This window comes from Pomacea canaliculata, linkage group LG7 (assembly GCF_003073045.1).
Source record: "Pomacea canaliculata isolate SZHN2017 linkage group LG7, ASM307304v1, whole genome shotgun sequence".
NCBI lineage: Eukaryota > Metazoa > Mollusca > Gastropoda > Architaenioglossa > Ampullariidae > Pomacea > Pomacea canaliculata.
In genome coordinates this window covers 4,355,696-4,372,336 of record NC_037596.1, presented here as the reverse complement: position 1 = coordinate 4,372,336, position 16,641 = coordinate 4,355,696, and the positions used below count along the sequence as shown (strand labels likewise).

The following is a 16,641-nucleotide window of genomic DNA, read 5'->3' as shown; positions in this document are numbered from 1 at the left end:
ATGACATTGCTTGCCACATCACAATCAAAACACAGACGGTATTAAATATAAACAATAAACAAGTCTCGCTCTTCCAGTGACGTCAGACTGCAGACTGCAACTCGAGTTTTCACGAGGGCTGTCTCGCAAATGGCGGCGGATGAAGAAATATGATCACCTTTTGAAACAGCATTAGATATAGTGATGATAAGAGATATTAAGGGCAATAAAATATCAAAATAATTACTTTAGAACTCAGAACTGAAATCGCGATTATAAGCAGATTTCAAATTCTTTTGCGCCCTGCAGACTGCATCACAATATTTACAAACCCTTTACAAGCTCCTATCTCTCTCTCTCACAGAGAGAGAAGGAATTCCGTCATTCCTTTCCCCTGTTATCACATGTACAATCAGAACAATCGTGGCGCAGGGAAGCACTCAACAGCCTCCACACATAAAAACAGATATACCAACATTCCATAAGCAAGCCTCAGTTAAATGCACACGTATCAAATGTAGGACCGTGCTTAGGCCAGGCAGACGAGGCATTTGCCGAGGGCCCCGCGCTTTTGATTAAAACCGAGGCGATCGTGGTCGAGGGCCCCGCACTTGTCCTATGCCTCGGGACCCTCGGGTTCTAAGAAGATCAAATATATTGCATCTCTCTAAGAATGAATTTTCGTCGTCGGAAAAAGACGAGAAAACGCAACTGATATTGCTAAGTTTTGTTTTCATCATGACAATGTCAGTATTATAATAAATATTGGAACAAAAAAAAAAAAAAAAAAAGCGATGTTATTCGAAGGAACACACGTTATCGATTAGAAAGGGGTACGGAGGGAAAGTATGATGGTTGTAGGGTTAAGAAGTAAGCAGGAGGAGTTGGTGGTGGTGGATAGTAGCTGTCCTCTGGATAACTCCAGCTACTGACAATAATAATAACTTGCGGAGCTGCGCAACACATGATCCACGGCACACCACAATAGTTTTAAAAGCTCTGCCCTGCATCATGTCACCCGACCAGCAGTATTTTTGATTGACACAGCTCAGCTCTAAACCTCGCCACTGTATCCACCACACGATGCAGACACGTTTCCAACATAAGCACTGACTCTGGAGCAGACGACAATGATCAACCGAAACTAAGACATAATTTTTTCGATGCATTTTCCTCTCCAGTCCGTGCACAAGCAAAATATTTTCCGAACGGGGAAATCCCCCCCAAACAGAATATGCAAACTTCATTCACCTCGTCGGAGGAGCACATCAGGCTGAGAGAAAAATTCAGGTGACAATTATTGTAAATGGCAGCAGCGCAGTCCACCAGCTTTTTTTTTTTTCACGTGTCATTCTGTGGCTGCCTCGCTGCGCACCCTACCGCCGCACACCAGGCATCAAGAAAGACAACTCCTGCCCACGCTCTGCCGCTCATTATAAACAGAACGCAACTGCTTCGCCGATATTACTCCGCCAGACCATTGCTGAAAAAATTATTTATAGACAAAAACTAACAACATACTATCTTACTATAACTTTTGAAACACATTATTACAAAAGTTCAAAGAAATGTTTTCTTTTTCTGGTCGAGCACGCGTAGAACAATAGGAACTACTTTTCCAAGCGTAAGGGTAAGTCGATGATTCATATCGCACTACAGCGCGAACGGATTATACCCAAGAAGCAGACGGAGAGGCCAGTCGTTGCTACAGAGTCTATTACTGGCAGACACATTCGTGGTACAGTGGATGGTGCTTTCCGGAATATTTATCATGAATTACGTAATTCTACTTTTGCTGCCTGCACTCTGTGGTAAGTACAATGTCTGTCGTGGGAGTGATTTTGAATACGGGTGGAATTATTTTTCAGTATTGAGTCGGTGGTTATTGGGAGTGTCTTTGCTTCCCTCCCTTTGCGCAAAATTGAGTTTTTTTGCCCCCTTCTCTGTATGATGATTGGTGCCGGTCGACAGGTCAGTGCTTCCGCGCAACCCGAGGCCGTGGAATAGACGACAGATCCGACATGTATGCCTTCTGTTTTTTTCTGGGAAAATATGGCTGTCTGCATCTTGCTTTAGAGTGGAGAACTGCCTTCATTGTCACCAGAATTTACTCGCCAAAGCTCGTTCGCCGTCGGTTGCGTGTTTGCGGACACGGGTTGAGGCTGGGGAGATGATTATCAATAATTATGCACATTAGTTCGCAGACGACACCTCTTTGATATCTTCTGCTTGTCAGTAACGAAAAAAGTAGACAGTGCCTTGGACTAGGAAATGGAAGACAAAAATGCAGTTGTATAAAACCACCTAGATTTTTCAGGTTTAGAAAAAAACACTTGGAAACATAACATAAAAAATATGTAAGCAGCTTGAGAAGGCTGACATGAGACCTTTGGATTACCCTAACGTATGTAGTGTGGGTGGGTAGCAGTTGTGATTAATACTGTTTAAGATGAAATGATGCAACCAAGTTGCAGTGCAATATAAATAAATATATGCAAAGAAGGCTAGTGCACAAATGCAAAGATTTCTCAAACAGCACATGCAATAAGGCATTTGTGGTCCTTTTAAAAGATGTGACAGCTTACAAGTTGCATGTTGCATTATCACAAAATTTTAGAATTTTTTGCAAAGGAAATTCCAGTGAAGTACATTAATTATTTTGTGCAAAGATATATAGCAGATGTATCATGGACTTTGAGGGTTGTGGAGCAATCATCTTTTGATCAAACCTAGAAACAGATTGGAAGGTGAGAGATCCCATAGCTTAATGACTATCTAAAACAAAAAAAAACTGTCATGAGCATAGTTCATGTCAGATCAGCAGAAACAGAATCATTTTTTTTATTTGCACACTTTTAGGATAATTTGGTGTGTAGAGCCTTGTGGATTTGGACATTGAAAACATGACATTTGGATTGCATCCCCTAGCAGTAGACTGATGTTATGTAAGAATGAATTATAAATATTTAACAAAAGATCAGTATGTAGACTCGTACAAGATGTTACCATGTAAGAAGCTTTCAGAAAATTTCTCATAAGTTGTGGTTAGGCTATAAGCAGGTTTTAATTTAACATTATGATATGAGCTTTTATGGTAGGTTTTTGTCATCTTTCCCTTTAGTGAAATTATGTTGATGTAATCAGTGACTTGATGTAAGTATACATTGAGTTGAACCAGACTAAATACTAACATTCCATCCACTCCAGTGCCCTTCCCTAGTCTGAAGTCTGAATTAGTCATCCTTCTCAAGAAGTGTGCATTTTGGCAGTTTTGAGACCTTACATAGTAATATAAGTGTAATATAAGTGTAATGCACTTTTTAGGCAATACACAAGTGTTGGAACTTTCATATACTGTACGCGGAGAAATTTAGATCAAACAGCACTTGTTTCCTAGGAAGCTGGAATAAAGGACAGAATTTTTTTCCTAAGGGTCAGAATAACATACTTAGTGCACTACACTACTGAAAATATAAATTTACCTTCTGCCCCACCTTCTACAGATCATAGATCGTGTTACAGAACTAGGAAATGAAAAATGAAAGAGCCTGGGAGAGGGAGAGACCCAGCAGTAATTTTTAGCATTGTGCGTGTATATATATATAAAAGGATTAATAAGCTTTTGAACCTTTTGGGAAGGTCAAGTACTTAAGCTCCACTTGACAATTCTTATCGAGGATTCAAGAGTTTGCAATCGCTATTATTATTTGAAATTGCAAAATGCTCTTCAAGGAACAGTTCTTGTGGATAATTGATGAAGGAACGGGAAGTTTTGATTCTCAAGTACTTTTTCTAATAAATTATTTTTTTAAATGCATCATTGATAATAGATTTGTTAGTGACATTGGTAATTTTTGGAATTATTTTGATTATTTTGGAATTTTGTTTCAAGTACATGCATTGTAGTCATACTAATCATACTAATTCAGGTTTTTTTTTTCATTTTCCTTATAAGTTTTAGTGATTTTGTGTTAGTGTTTGACGTGAAGGGATAAAAATTATATTGAGAATTTTGATTGTGAGTGATGTTAGGAAAATGGAGGTGATAGTGTGGATCTTTCTGATTTGTCCGATCTTAATCTTATGCGTATCTATTATTATAAATGATTTTTGTGTCCACTGTAATAGTGTAGTATGCAAGGGTCAGTTGGATTGCTATGCATTGTTGGCATGTTATCTGGCTGACATCAAGTTTCCATAACAAAGGTTACAAGATAAAATTGCAAAAAATTTCTTTGAGAAAAATTTTTTTCTATGTGATCATAACTAAAAGTACAGCTTGTGACTAATATCAAATGTTTAGGCTTTTTTTTATCGTATCAGTTGTTTTTTGGTTTGTCTAGCATTGGCTGACTTGTAGAAGGTTAGAATGACATTATCAACAAAGAGGAAAACAATTTGCTGGCATCTCATAACATTTTCATTTTTTTTAAAAGCAACAAATGTTGAGTGTTAAAGGGATCTTGTTAGGGACAGGTTAATGGCTACAAAGAGTGAACCAACTACAAAGACAGAATCTTACACACTCTCTCTCTCTGAAGCTGTTGCTACAATGTAACTACCCACGAAGGCATGCCTGTCTCAGCCCGGAAGACTGATGAAAGATGCTGAGATTGGGGAAGTGGGAGGAGGCAGGGTGGGCTCGGCACTCAGTTTTGGCGGCAGCTTTGGCTCAGACAAAGGGCTTCTGGGGCTATCACTGCAGAATGGCGAGGACAAAGGATGTCTGGAGCAACAGAATCGGGTGATCAGCACCACACCCGACAAACAGCCTTCGCTGGACTAATCTTTGCAGGCTCAGACTCCGCATGCTCACCTTTGACCTCTGTTTCGCTCCTTCCCTGTTCTCTTCCCCTTGCACCCACACCCCACCACCACTGGTGCTATTGCCGCTCCCAGAGGAGAGGCGCAACAATGGCTGCAGACACCACGCTGTTTGAACTTGGCGTCTATCGTCATCATCATCGCCGCCGCCGCCGCATCACCACCACCCGGCAGCTGTCGTCTGTAGTAGGGCCAGCACCATGCCCGCCGCCCGTTGTCGACAGTTCGTACCTCGAGTGACTCAGCGTCTCAAGCCATCTGGAAGGAGGTCGCCCGACGGCGCGTGCCGGAGAAGTACCGAGGATGCGACGAGGGCAGAAGTCAGAGACTACTTTGAACTACCTAAACTCTTTGATGTCACAGCCAACAGCTTATGGCCTGGAGTTTGTTTTAATTATTGTCGTTCATATTATAACTGCAGGACAGATGCTTAAAACATATTAAGCTCTTGAACATCTGTGACATCATTTCTGACACTTGATATTTGCTATTCTGCATTATTCTGGAGTTAATAGGTCGGTGGGTCTTGGAATAATCACCTTTTAGTTACAGTGTGTGTATTGTGCACGATTGTGCTACGTGTGTCTTTGCGTGTTTGTGACAATGGCATTTCCTGTTTCCCTTTGTACACCTCGATTTGCTGTCAGTGGCCAAAAATGACTTGTGCCATTCTCCGGGACATTGCACGTGAAATGAACGCGCACGGCCTGAGATGATGGGTTGGAGGCCAACTTTCCATCAGTCATCCCTTTCAGGACGCTTTCATCATGGGGTGGGTGGGAGAGAAACGGGTGCAAAGTGGGAAGAAAAGACTGCGATGGTTCTGAACGGGTTGGTCGATCGAAGCGGGGTGGAGCGCTGGAGTGAATCATGGCTGCTAATGTAAAGGTTTTTTTTTTCTCCCCGTCCACGAGGTTGTTGCCTTTTGTTTAGCTCACCCGCTCTCTCTTGCTAGTTTGTCTCGAGAACATGCTGTAGGACTCCATTGTGCTATCCCATTAGCAAGAGACCTCAGATGCATTGAAAGAAAATGGCTACAAATTTCTCATTCGGATTAGTATGCGGCAAGCATTGAAAAAAGCCTCTGTGAAATTTATGAACATTAACCTTACCAGCTTTAATTTACTTTTAATTTTCTGGTGCTGACTATGAAGTCCCAGAAGAGAGGCAGGGTGGGTTCGACATGGCAGTCATCTTTCTTATTATTAAACTGTGAAGTTTCACCATGTTTGCTGGTGGACACGACCATCAATGAGTAAAATGCCTTATATTTTTTGTGAGTCACCGCTGAGTAATTTGTTCTGTAACTGGCAGACATACAGGCTGTAGTTGTCTAGTGTATTGTGTCCCCATTAATCATGAGCTCTACATTGATTGGAAGAAGGGGATGGACACATCAGCCATCTTATTATTGATTAAGCTGTGAACATTCACTTTGTGTGCAGGTTGACACGAACATCAACGAGAAAAATGGCTTATAAATTGTGTGAGTCACTGCTGAGTAAGATGAGCTGTAAATAAATGGCAGATAGCCAGGTTGTGAAAGTCTAGTGTACTGGATCCCCATAAATTATTTTTTTTTTAAATGACAAGGGAAATAATTGTCTGTCATCCGAAATTCTTTGAATAATAGTGTTGGGAGGGTGGTGAGAGGCAGGACAGGTATAGTTAGTCCCCATTTAACATGGTTTCATTCAAACTTGACGAGAAAACAAAAGAAAAAAAATCGAATTTATGGCCGGGACCATTGTGTAGAGGCTGCGAGTTCCACGCATGTCTCCGAATGTTTTCTCGGAGTTTACAATTTTCACACGTGTTTTAAAGGGTTGGTGAACTTTTTAAGTCCAGAAATACAGAAAATTAACTATTGTTTATCTTAATCTCAATTAGCCTACGGTAACACTGGCTTTATTGTATCTCGTTTCGCAGCTTCCAAAGCACGTTCCCTGTCTACGAGCTCGATAACGGAGAAGCACGAGCCTTCTGTGTTTTTCCACGGTGAAGGCAACGGAGCATGCGCCACCTGGTGGCTGCTTTGCCGTAGTTGCTAGCTCGGTGTAAATCATCAATTCTTCCCCCTTCCCCAACTATCTTAGTTTTTGAGAATATCATGTAAGAAACCCCGTTACAACCATCACACCTTCCTGTTCCTCGGCGAGAGGAACGAGCGCCTTGCAGACGACAGGTAGCAACAGCTGCGAGCTGTACAAGTCCTTACCAACAGATGGAACGGCTATAGAGGGGACATTATCATAGCATTGACAAGAGAACTGGAGAGAAGTCCATTGCAAAGTTTTATATACTACTCATGGTGTGCCAGTGTTTTTCGATCTTTAGTCAAGATTACAAGCATGATTACCCACGAGCTCTCTTACCTGTAGGCAGCTATGATTTCTTTAGTGAGGGATTGTTCTAGTTCATCGTTCACCACTGGTCTCGAAACTTACTCTTCATTTCGGATGTTCGTCTTCCTTAGCTAATGCCTACCTATTATAGATTAAAAAGAAAAATATCCGACCTAGAAACCTATGCCTCCGATAACCGAAGGCGTTATTTCCAGCACGTGCACAAACTGTCAATTCTTTTCCTTTTCTTCCGAGAAGCCCTGGAACCTGAAGCCTGAATAGAGAATATCCTGCATTATGGAAGAGCTTGATAAAGCTTTCGTTTTTATCTCAGACACGACGGTTATTGCCCGGCGGCTCTGCGTAGACAGACGGAGGTAGTCTCAAAACACTTACCTACGATACCCGTGGGCTCTTGTGCACTTAAATGCAATTCATCAGTGTCAGTAGTGATGGGAATATAACTCGCGATGTTTAGTTAAAGTATTGTTAACTGCTCTCAGCGGGACCATAGAGGGGGGAAAGGTGTTCGTGCGGCCGGTGAATATCGTCGTCTTGCGTTTTCATCCCAGTTGCCAGAGGCGGAGAGTGTTGTTGCCGGTCTGACGCGTCACCACCCGGCTTTTAGCTCGAGCTGCACGTGCAACAGCCATCATAAAGAGCACGGGGCCACCTTTAACTGTCCCGTCAGGCACGCGCTTCTCGGCAGGTGGCACTGTCGGAAGTCGTCTAGTCTGCTCGCGGTATCGCTCACAGTAGAGATAGTGGAATTCTTTGTGCGCTGACCTCTTGACCTTTTCTAGACGGCAGGTATTCCTGACCACCACTGGTGCCTGGAAAACTCACTTTCAGAAGTGGCCACGCGTGAAGCAGTTTCTTTAGAACTTTGTTGTACCCAGTGGTCACAACCAACGAATGTCTCAGAGCTTTGGTAATTAGAAGTTCTTCCCACTTTCCCGATTTCCTTTCAAATTTTTTTCCTCTGTTTTGAACGCTTGACTTTTAGAACCCACCATTAAGTGTTTTGTTGATTAGCAGCAACATTCACAGGAATATGCACAGAAGATGTCGGTCATATAATTGCATTTAAAGTTTGCAGTTGGTGGGAGGGAGAAGAATTTTTGCTTATGGCATGAACAAGTACCCACCACAAGTCTTGTACTAAAATACCGGAAGAGGCACATCACTATCAGATTTAGACACATCTCACTAAAAATATTGTGGTTGCCGACTTTGAGGGCTGCAGGAGATATTTCAAACGGTCTGAAACTTTTATATTTCCATTTGTAGCGACTAGATAAAGCAATATGTTTAAAAAAATGAATGAAAGTGTCTTTGTTGTATATTGACAGTCAAATACCAAGACAGAAATAGCTTTTATAGTTTCACGTGACTGGTTCTGAAATAGGATTCATGAAAGTTTAATTCTCTCTCACACAAGTTCATGCCAAAGAATTTTTTGCCCGTTTCATCTTGAAGGCTTGTGGAGCTTACTCCACAGGAAAGTACTCACCTTAATGAGCAACAGAGAGGAATATTTCCTACCCGATGCTATATCAATAATGTTTAAAAAGTATCTCCAATAAAGGTAAACATGGTGTTCTTAATTAAAAATTACGAACCGACATTGAAGTAATGAAGCCAATTCGTATTGCAAGTGCACATGAAGGGAGTCTTCCTCAGGTGATGAATGAGCATCGCTTATGACTTCCGCCCTCGCATCACTCATCCTCCTCTTCAGCCGGCTGTAGCATTGCTCAATAGATGGAAAGGGTTAATTATAGAGTTCATTTCAGGGTACTTCAAGCCAAATGCTGAGCCCCCTCCTCCCCAGCTGAATTGTAGATATCATGGAACAAACTTAAAACTGTTAAATAGGTGGTGGGTCAGTTCGTGGTTGTTGTTGAGCTTTCGGTTAGTCGTTGTGATGTGCATGTTCCACTTCAGCCATCTTGATACTTGTTTAACAATTTACAACCTGAGAGACTGCGCTGCACAAGTTTTGCCCCCCAGCGGCATTTAAGAAGCCAAGAAGCAAGAAACACACTTTATCTCCGAGGGGAATCTCCGAGGGAATCGTGTAATTACAAGATAGCACAGCTGTCGCGCGTGCAAGTCGTCAGTGCACAGTAGGACCGGCATTCTTTGCGCGGTGTGTAAAGTGTTAACCCCGTAGAATACTGAAAATGGGAAGTATTTCCCATTTACCCATCTTTACTGTAAGGGCACGCACTCGGTGGCTAGCCACCCCAATTGATAAAATAGGCTTTAACCTGAAAGCCAGGGAGAGGGTGAAAGGGAGGCACATGCCAGCGAGGGCGGTCGTTTCCCAGTTCCCTCGGGCACTTTGGGAGGTCCGTGTGCTTTGAGGAGAGGAGCTGGTGCAGGCATGAGCTACTAGATTTTTCTTCGAAGGTAACAGGTACGGGGCACCAGCAAGTCTCATTAACGGGAGACGAGGGCTTGTTGGACCGCCTGTTCCTCCTAAAGAAGACAGTTCTATGTTGGTGTCGGCGACACGCGCGCGCAAACATGTCATTAGACTAGCTTGCATTTCCGCCGATGCTTAATACGTGCAGACATTGGCGCCGAATCCGCCCTCTTGGCGGCTACTTGAAGTCTGCTTAAAGGTCATAGTGAAAAGTGTCACAATATATCAGCTTTCCCACTCGACAAAGTTCTTATTGACTTGCAAAACACCGACACGAGCTGTCCGGAAAGCTTGAGACTGGTGACACCATAAACACTTCGGACAGACTATCGTATCGGAGAGGAAAGGGTGAGAGATTTGTGGGCTGAGTTTTTCAATAATGATGTCACGTGCGCTCTATACTTCACTTCCGGACGAGATAAAAAGTTATGTACACACAAGTCCACAAAGAACAACAACACCTTATGAACTTTTAATGTTAAAACATTCTTGAATGAAATGATTTGAAATACTTTATCACGACCTAATATCCCTGGACTGCTGGCAGACGACTTTTTCCAATTAAAACGAGGCATTAGACGACATTTATTCACATTTCAGATTAACTACTAAAACGAGGTATTAGACGACATAACTACCGGTTTATTCACATTTCAGATTAACTACTAAAACGAGGCATTAGACGACATGGCTTCCGGTTTATTCACATTTCTTTGTTACGGCTCGCCGAGACTAACAGTGGGGTCACTTCGCAAAAGGCCAAGAGTCAGTCTCGGCATACATACATCAGTCCATAAATACACGTCCATGACTTTATAACATACTAATTTATTTACATTTAGTCACATGGTTGATGGGTTTTTTCCCATGCCCCACTGAGGTCGGTGATACAGATTGTAAACACAAAACCTGAACAGTGTCCTCGGCGTCCTTTCAACAAAACTGCAAATTTACTTTAAAGTATGTTTTAGCTCAATTAACCTCAAGCGGCAGTAACTAAGGAAACGGAAGTCGGAACTTAACCCCACGACGCAACAAAGAAAACCTACCCGACCCAATCGAGGACAAGGATCCACCCGCTGAAAGCACACCGTCAGACCTACTTTCTCACACTATATTTTCATGCCTACAGTCGGTCCTTGTATAGTTGACCCGTTGAGCCACCAGGCCGCCCTAGGCTCCGCGGGCTGGGTGAAATTATTGCACTGACCTAGAAAAGTTGAGATGTGTAGCTGCACGGTAGCTATTACTGTACGGGAACTTGTAGATGGCTGGAGGGAAGGGATTGTTGACACTTCATGTTTACGCTGCTTGGAATATTGGCCTGAATGTAGGACGTGGATTTCCCGAAGAGCTGAGTCGTGGACAGAAATACCACAGGCTAGAGAAATACCATTCTCTCTGTATTGACTAATCCCTGAATAGAGCAGTGCACGAGTTTAAGCGAGGTCGACTCAGAGTCCGTTGTTGAACTGGAAATTTATAGGAAACACTTGTCTACTCAGTATGAGTAGATCTCACGATGCCTCAGGGCATTTGTGTGAGCTGATAGCTTGCTTGGTGTCTGATTGTCGTAAAGGTCAGACATTTTTCGCAAACTGCACTTTTGTACATGGAATCTGGGTTCGTGCAGTGGGCGGGGTGCGGTGCGAAGTGGAGAGTTGGCCGAGAGCGAGGTTGTTGAAATGACAAGATGGTATTGTTCACACGCCGGGGGGGGGGGGGGCGGAACGAGGAGTGTTATTAATAACAACACCTCATTCTTACGATTTTTCGTTGTGTTTTTCTGTCCGTGCTCTGAGGGATGCATAGAACAAGCTCTGTGTAGTACAAAGAAGAGCTGAACATAAGAGGTGTAGGTTAACGTACAGGAGAGGGAAAAGACGAAGGTGTGTATCTGTAACGACACACAGGCGAAGAGAGCACGAGCTTGTTGATCCGTGGAGACTGCAAGTTGCTGGGGGTTAGACACTCGAGACACTTGACACCTATGATGTCATTGACTTCGTCAGTATAACACGGGAGAGATTCAAGTATACTATTAAGAAATAGCATGTAAAACTAATATCATATATATGAATCTTTGTGCTATTGTGTAGTTCAAAACTTTGGGGGTTAAAAAGAGCTGTTAAAATTTCAGTATACTTATCAGCGCGAGGGGGGGAGAGAGCTGGTCATCTGAAGTGTGCGATGTGTACACACGCAGTAAATGGGAATGGGAGGTAACTGGCTCATCGGCCTGTGTGTAATACAAATGGGATACTATCTCGATTTACATCAGTTGTCAACATTGCAACAGCGTGGCAAAAGGGAGTAGGGCACAGACCCGTGAAATGCACCAAACTTGTATTATGGACTGCTTGCAAACGATTTTTTCAATTTAACTACTTGAAAGAGGCTCTCCAGCAAACAGCTTCCTGGTTTAGCAATGTCAGCAGAGTCTGCGAAAGTAACATATATAAACAAGAGGTGGCCTGCTGCTTGGTCAGATGCCACTGTGCAGGTGTCAAATGTTTCGGTTAATTTTTTTTCCGCTTTCGCGGGCAGGTATATCGAAAGAGCAAGACGAATGGTGAGCGGCGTCTCAGTCATGCGCTCAGACTAAAGTTTCAATCAATCAGCATGCAAGACTTCATGGATTTTACATCCTCGCGTTTGCGTTTCATTGTTAATAATCATTCCATAAACAAGATTTTAGATTAATGAAGCAAATAGTTTTCTGTTCTAAATAGGTTGGTTAATAGTAGAACAAAGTCCTACCTGTACAATAATTATTTTGTGGACAGCAAAGTCTCGTGAAATTCCATCTTGGCGCTGCTCTTTCGGTCCGTGTCTTCCAGGAGTCTGGTGGTCAGTTAGTTGCTCGCCGAGACTAGCAGCGGACAACTTTTGCTAGAGGCTGACAGTCAACATCCACCTATACACCTCCGAGGAGAAATGTGTACACCGTTCAAAACAAAACGCATCGATCATCGTAGGCGGAGGGAGGAATGGTCGGTGGTGGGGAGGGGACTGAATAGCTGGTACACGGCAGCTTTTCGCTACGTAAGAGTAACTAGTAAAATGGAAGTTGCAGATGAATGCTCATGGCGTCGAGCTTGTTTGCCCGAGGTTATAGGGCAAAGACGGCCGTGGAATAGTAATTCACGAAAACTTAATTATGTGTAGAAAGTAGGAGCGGTGCGCTTATGAACCACTTCGTTAACTCAACAGCTGCACGTAGATGTCTAGGAAGATGAAACTGAGATGGATGCGCTCTTCAGAGATCATCAAGAACAGGTACAAGAGGGATTTGGATCAACGTTTATGTAGGTGAGCGGGATGATGTTTAGCCAAGCCAGAAGTTTCATCAAAGGACGGGCAGGGAAAAGTGCTTGTTACGATAGACTTTGAACTTTCACAAACTCTAGCAACTCTTTGGTCGACCCTAAATCGAAGTTAAGTTTTCTTGAAGTCAAATTAACGGATTTTTTTTAAAAAAAAGACTCCGTCTCGCACAGATAAAGATGAAAATGTTTCAAAAAAAAAAAAAACAAAAAAAAAAAAAAAGAAAACCCCCCCCCAAAGAAAAAAAAAACACACAAAAAAAAAAACCCAGCACGCAGGACGAGATGGAAACTTTGCAAGAAGTCCTGGTTAGCTAGTCTTGTGCTTCTTTCTTTTTTTCTCTACTGTCAGAAAGCGAGCTACACTATGATGGGTTTCTTCATACCCCGGTGTGAGAAAGTGTCAGAAGTGAAAAAACACAAGGTACCAGCTAAATTTTACCTGGAACTGTTCTTCACTTGGTCCAAAAACATCGAGATTTCTCGATATCTCAGGCTGCGCTGCATACATTATAGAGAAAGCAAGCTTAAGGATGTTTATCTTGGTCTCTTGGAAACAAAAGTTATCTTTTCGATTCGTTTGTTGTCAGCGATCCTGAATTGGACATGTTGAATAATTAAAAAAAAAAAAAAAGTTCGTGAAAGTTTTGCAACCTGCCGTCCTGAGGTTCAAGTGAGTCTCAGCGATGTTTCAGGATATTCTGTCTACAGAAGATATGTGTAGTTCTGTTCTCTCACATTTTAGCAAAAATTCGTGTTCCACCAATAATAATGATTGATGTGTCGGGTGAGCCATGATCACGACCCGCTAATCACGAATACTGTCCTGGCCAATGAAAACGATTTGGGCAAAGTTCCAGCTGTTAAATTGTTACCTCGACTATAACTTCAGTGGTTGTATTCTGTGGCCACTTTCATTGTTTTTGTTGTCACACATTAATGATATAGACTCATATAATGTTCGTACACAGACCCAGTGCAGCGTCCTTGAGAAACTCATGGGAACAAAAACCACTTGCTGATCTTCCTGTTGCATTTCCTCCCCACTTGTGAGAAAAGCCACAATGCTGTCGAAAGGCCGTTTGGTGGTTAGAAGTGGATGTTAGTATTATTTCCCCCTTAATGAAACGGTGCTTGGATATGTATGTTTCCGTACAATTTCTCTGAGATCATGTTCGGGGTCAGGGTCGTGTCAGGCGAGTATTGTAGGGTCAGAGATGGAGGTGATGAGAAACTGGATCACTTTTCGGGCGGGACAAGTTTAACAGATGCTCTTCAGAAATGAGGACATAAAAAGTCGATTGTCGCTGTGGTAGTTCTTATGGAGAAACGGAACCAACAGAAGAGGAAGAAGTATTGTGTCTGTCTGCATCACTTCAGTTGAATCCAGTACATTCCACTTGCCAAGCCCAGTTCCCTGGGTTGCATTCCTTTTAAACTGCAATGTCTTGCCGCCTTCAGTGCAAAAGAAAATTCGGAGACTATAAAAAAAATCGTACAGTTGTTTTAATGTGGCATCAAGCAGTGAAAAATTGCGAATAATTTAAAAGCTGACATCGAGGGTTTTTTGTTTTTTTTAAAAGTCGTCTTAATGAAAGGTCTTCGGTTTGAGCTAAGGAGACGGCCATCTGCTAGCACATCATTTTCTTCTGCATATCTGTGTGATATGATTCGTATTCTCTCATGCTTTGTAGGGTGTGTTCATTTCACCAATCAAAAAATATTTTCACAGCAAACCTTGGCATTTGCTTCAGAAAGGACACAAAGTTCATAAGAGGTTAAAATAAGTTATAATACACATCACCGGAAAATCGAAAGTAACGAACTGACTTAAAGGTCGTTTCTTTTTTTTTTGTCCTAAACATTCGAGTTTCCTTTCGAAAGATGTCCTCTCAGCGAAGTACATGTATACTCATTCATCATTGTTTTAGTCATGTTACGGTACCTCCTGGTTCGACAAGATGCCTTATTTCCCCTCAACTACTTCGATCATTTCCTCCACTCAACCAGCCGCATATTTAAAAAAAAAAAAAGTCGACATCAGTGAGTGTTCGGGAACTCGTTGGCCAAGTCATTAGCCCCAGCAGTCTAAAGACATGAAAAAAGAAGAAACCTCTGCACATCAACAGTCGCAAGCCTACAAGTTTTTTTCTACCCCTCCTTTCTTTTTTTTTTATTTCGTTGGGGCTGTTATCGCCATCATCTCTCATCGTTTTCTTGCCTTGTCGAGCCGTGTAAGCGAGTTGCTTTAGTATAACAGTCTGGTTTTTATTCTTTTTATGAGTAAGTCCCGGAAAGTGAACAAGGCGAAAACTAACTGCATTTCGCTGTAAATCAGCATGGTTCGCCATTACTGCTGCATTTTCCCCGTGACGGTTTGATGGACAGACGGTCACGCCCACTCCTCCTTTGTGTATCGTGAGCATGACGAGCACACTTTTCTTTGTTTTTTTTTTTTTGAGGGGTGAAGCTGGCATATAGAAGTAAATAGTTTAGCTAAGCACTTGCTGATAACAAAATCTTGAGCTGTTCAGGGATTGCTTCCGTTTTCATCCTTAGTGATGTCTGTGTATGGATCATTATATGTTGAGGTTTACAAGAACTCTTGAGCATTATCCTCATCATTAGATAATACAGGAAGGTATACATCATGATTCCTTAGCACAGGGCGGTAATCACACTGGATTTCTTAGTCCTTAAACGGTTTAGGTCATTGTAAGATACTAATTACCGGAGTCTGAGCGGAAACAGGATTTATGAGATGATAGCGATGTGAGGATTGCAGTTCTTTCGACATCACAAAAGTGGGTTCTTATCGCCTCCTGAGTATATAATATATACATGTTATACATATTATGTGAAGCTCTCGCATATTCGGTTGCAGTCTTTCGTATTTTCCTCAAAATACAATTCACAATGTATGTTTATTATAAAAAAAAGTTCCGTGGCTTGACTCTGGCTTCTTGTCTTCCTTGAGTTAGGCATTAATGGCATTCAGTAAAAGAAAATAATAAAAACGTCTTCATGTTGGAGTAGATGAGTCAGACCTATGAAGTCATATGAACCGTTCAATTTTTTTTTAATGGCTTACAAGAAATCATCATTAACATTGTTAAATTCAGCTTTATTTGGATTTGCGACTTGTGTCTTCTGTGCCTGAAAAGATCAGTTGGAAATCCACCGTATCATGTTTCCTTTTAAATGGTTTTTCTGAATCGTTTATAGACAAGAGTTGTTCTGGTTTTTCGAGATAGAAGTAGTAATGGTTGCGGTTGGGCTATTACCTTTACTGGAATGGCTGGCTGTTATTTGTAATATAAGACTTGCTGTAGAGAAGTAATGTTGCTTGAACACACCTTGCCTTCCCTCACCTGCTAGCTGATTGGTTTGGGCCAGGAGAGGCGATGATGTCTCCGTGTACCGCCTGAAGACAAGCCATTGCTGTACACCACGAGTATCTTTTTTAAAATTTACTGCTGAGTTTGTTTGTTTTTTTTTACGACAGTTTGTCAGTAATGAGGTCATCAGGTGCACTAGGCGGCACCTTTGAACTCTTGGGCAAAAACAGTGTTCGGCTGTGTTGGTTTTCCTCCCTCTCACTCCCTCACCCCAGGCGCGATAACGATTTATCATTAGCGATAGCCTGGAACTCTTAAGCTTGTTGTTGGTGATGTCAAACAAAGAGGCAGAAGGCAACAGTAACTGTCCAAAAATAAGTTGTTTTTCTAACATTCTG

The 16,641-nt window shown here is 42.1% G+C and overlaps 1 protein-coding gene across 1 annotated transcript in view; it reads left to right on the top strand.

Annotated features, from left to right (window-relative positions):
- The first annotated feature begins 1,632 nt into the window (after nt 1–1,632).
- The window catches only part of LOC112568454 (neural cell adhesion molecule 1-like), a 68,627-nt gene continuing 53,618 nt past the window's right edge, over nt 1,633–16,641 (top strand). Inside the window, exon 1 of the mRNA XM_025245758.1 lies at nt 1,633–1,790. The gene's annotated coding sequence lies outside the window, so the exon portion shown is untranslated. The remainder of the gene's footprint in view (nt 1,791–16,641) is intronic.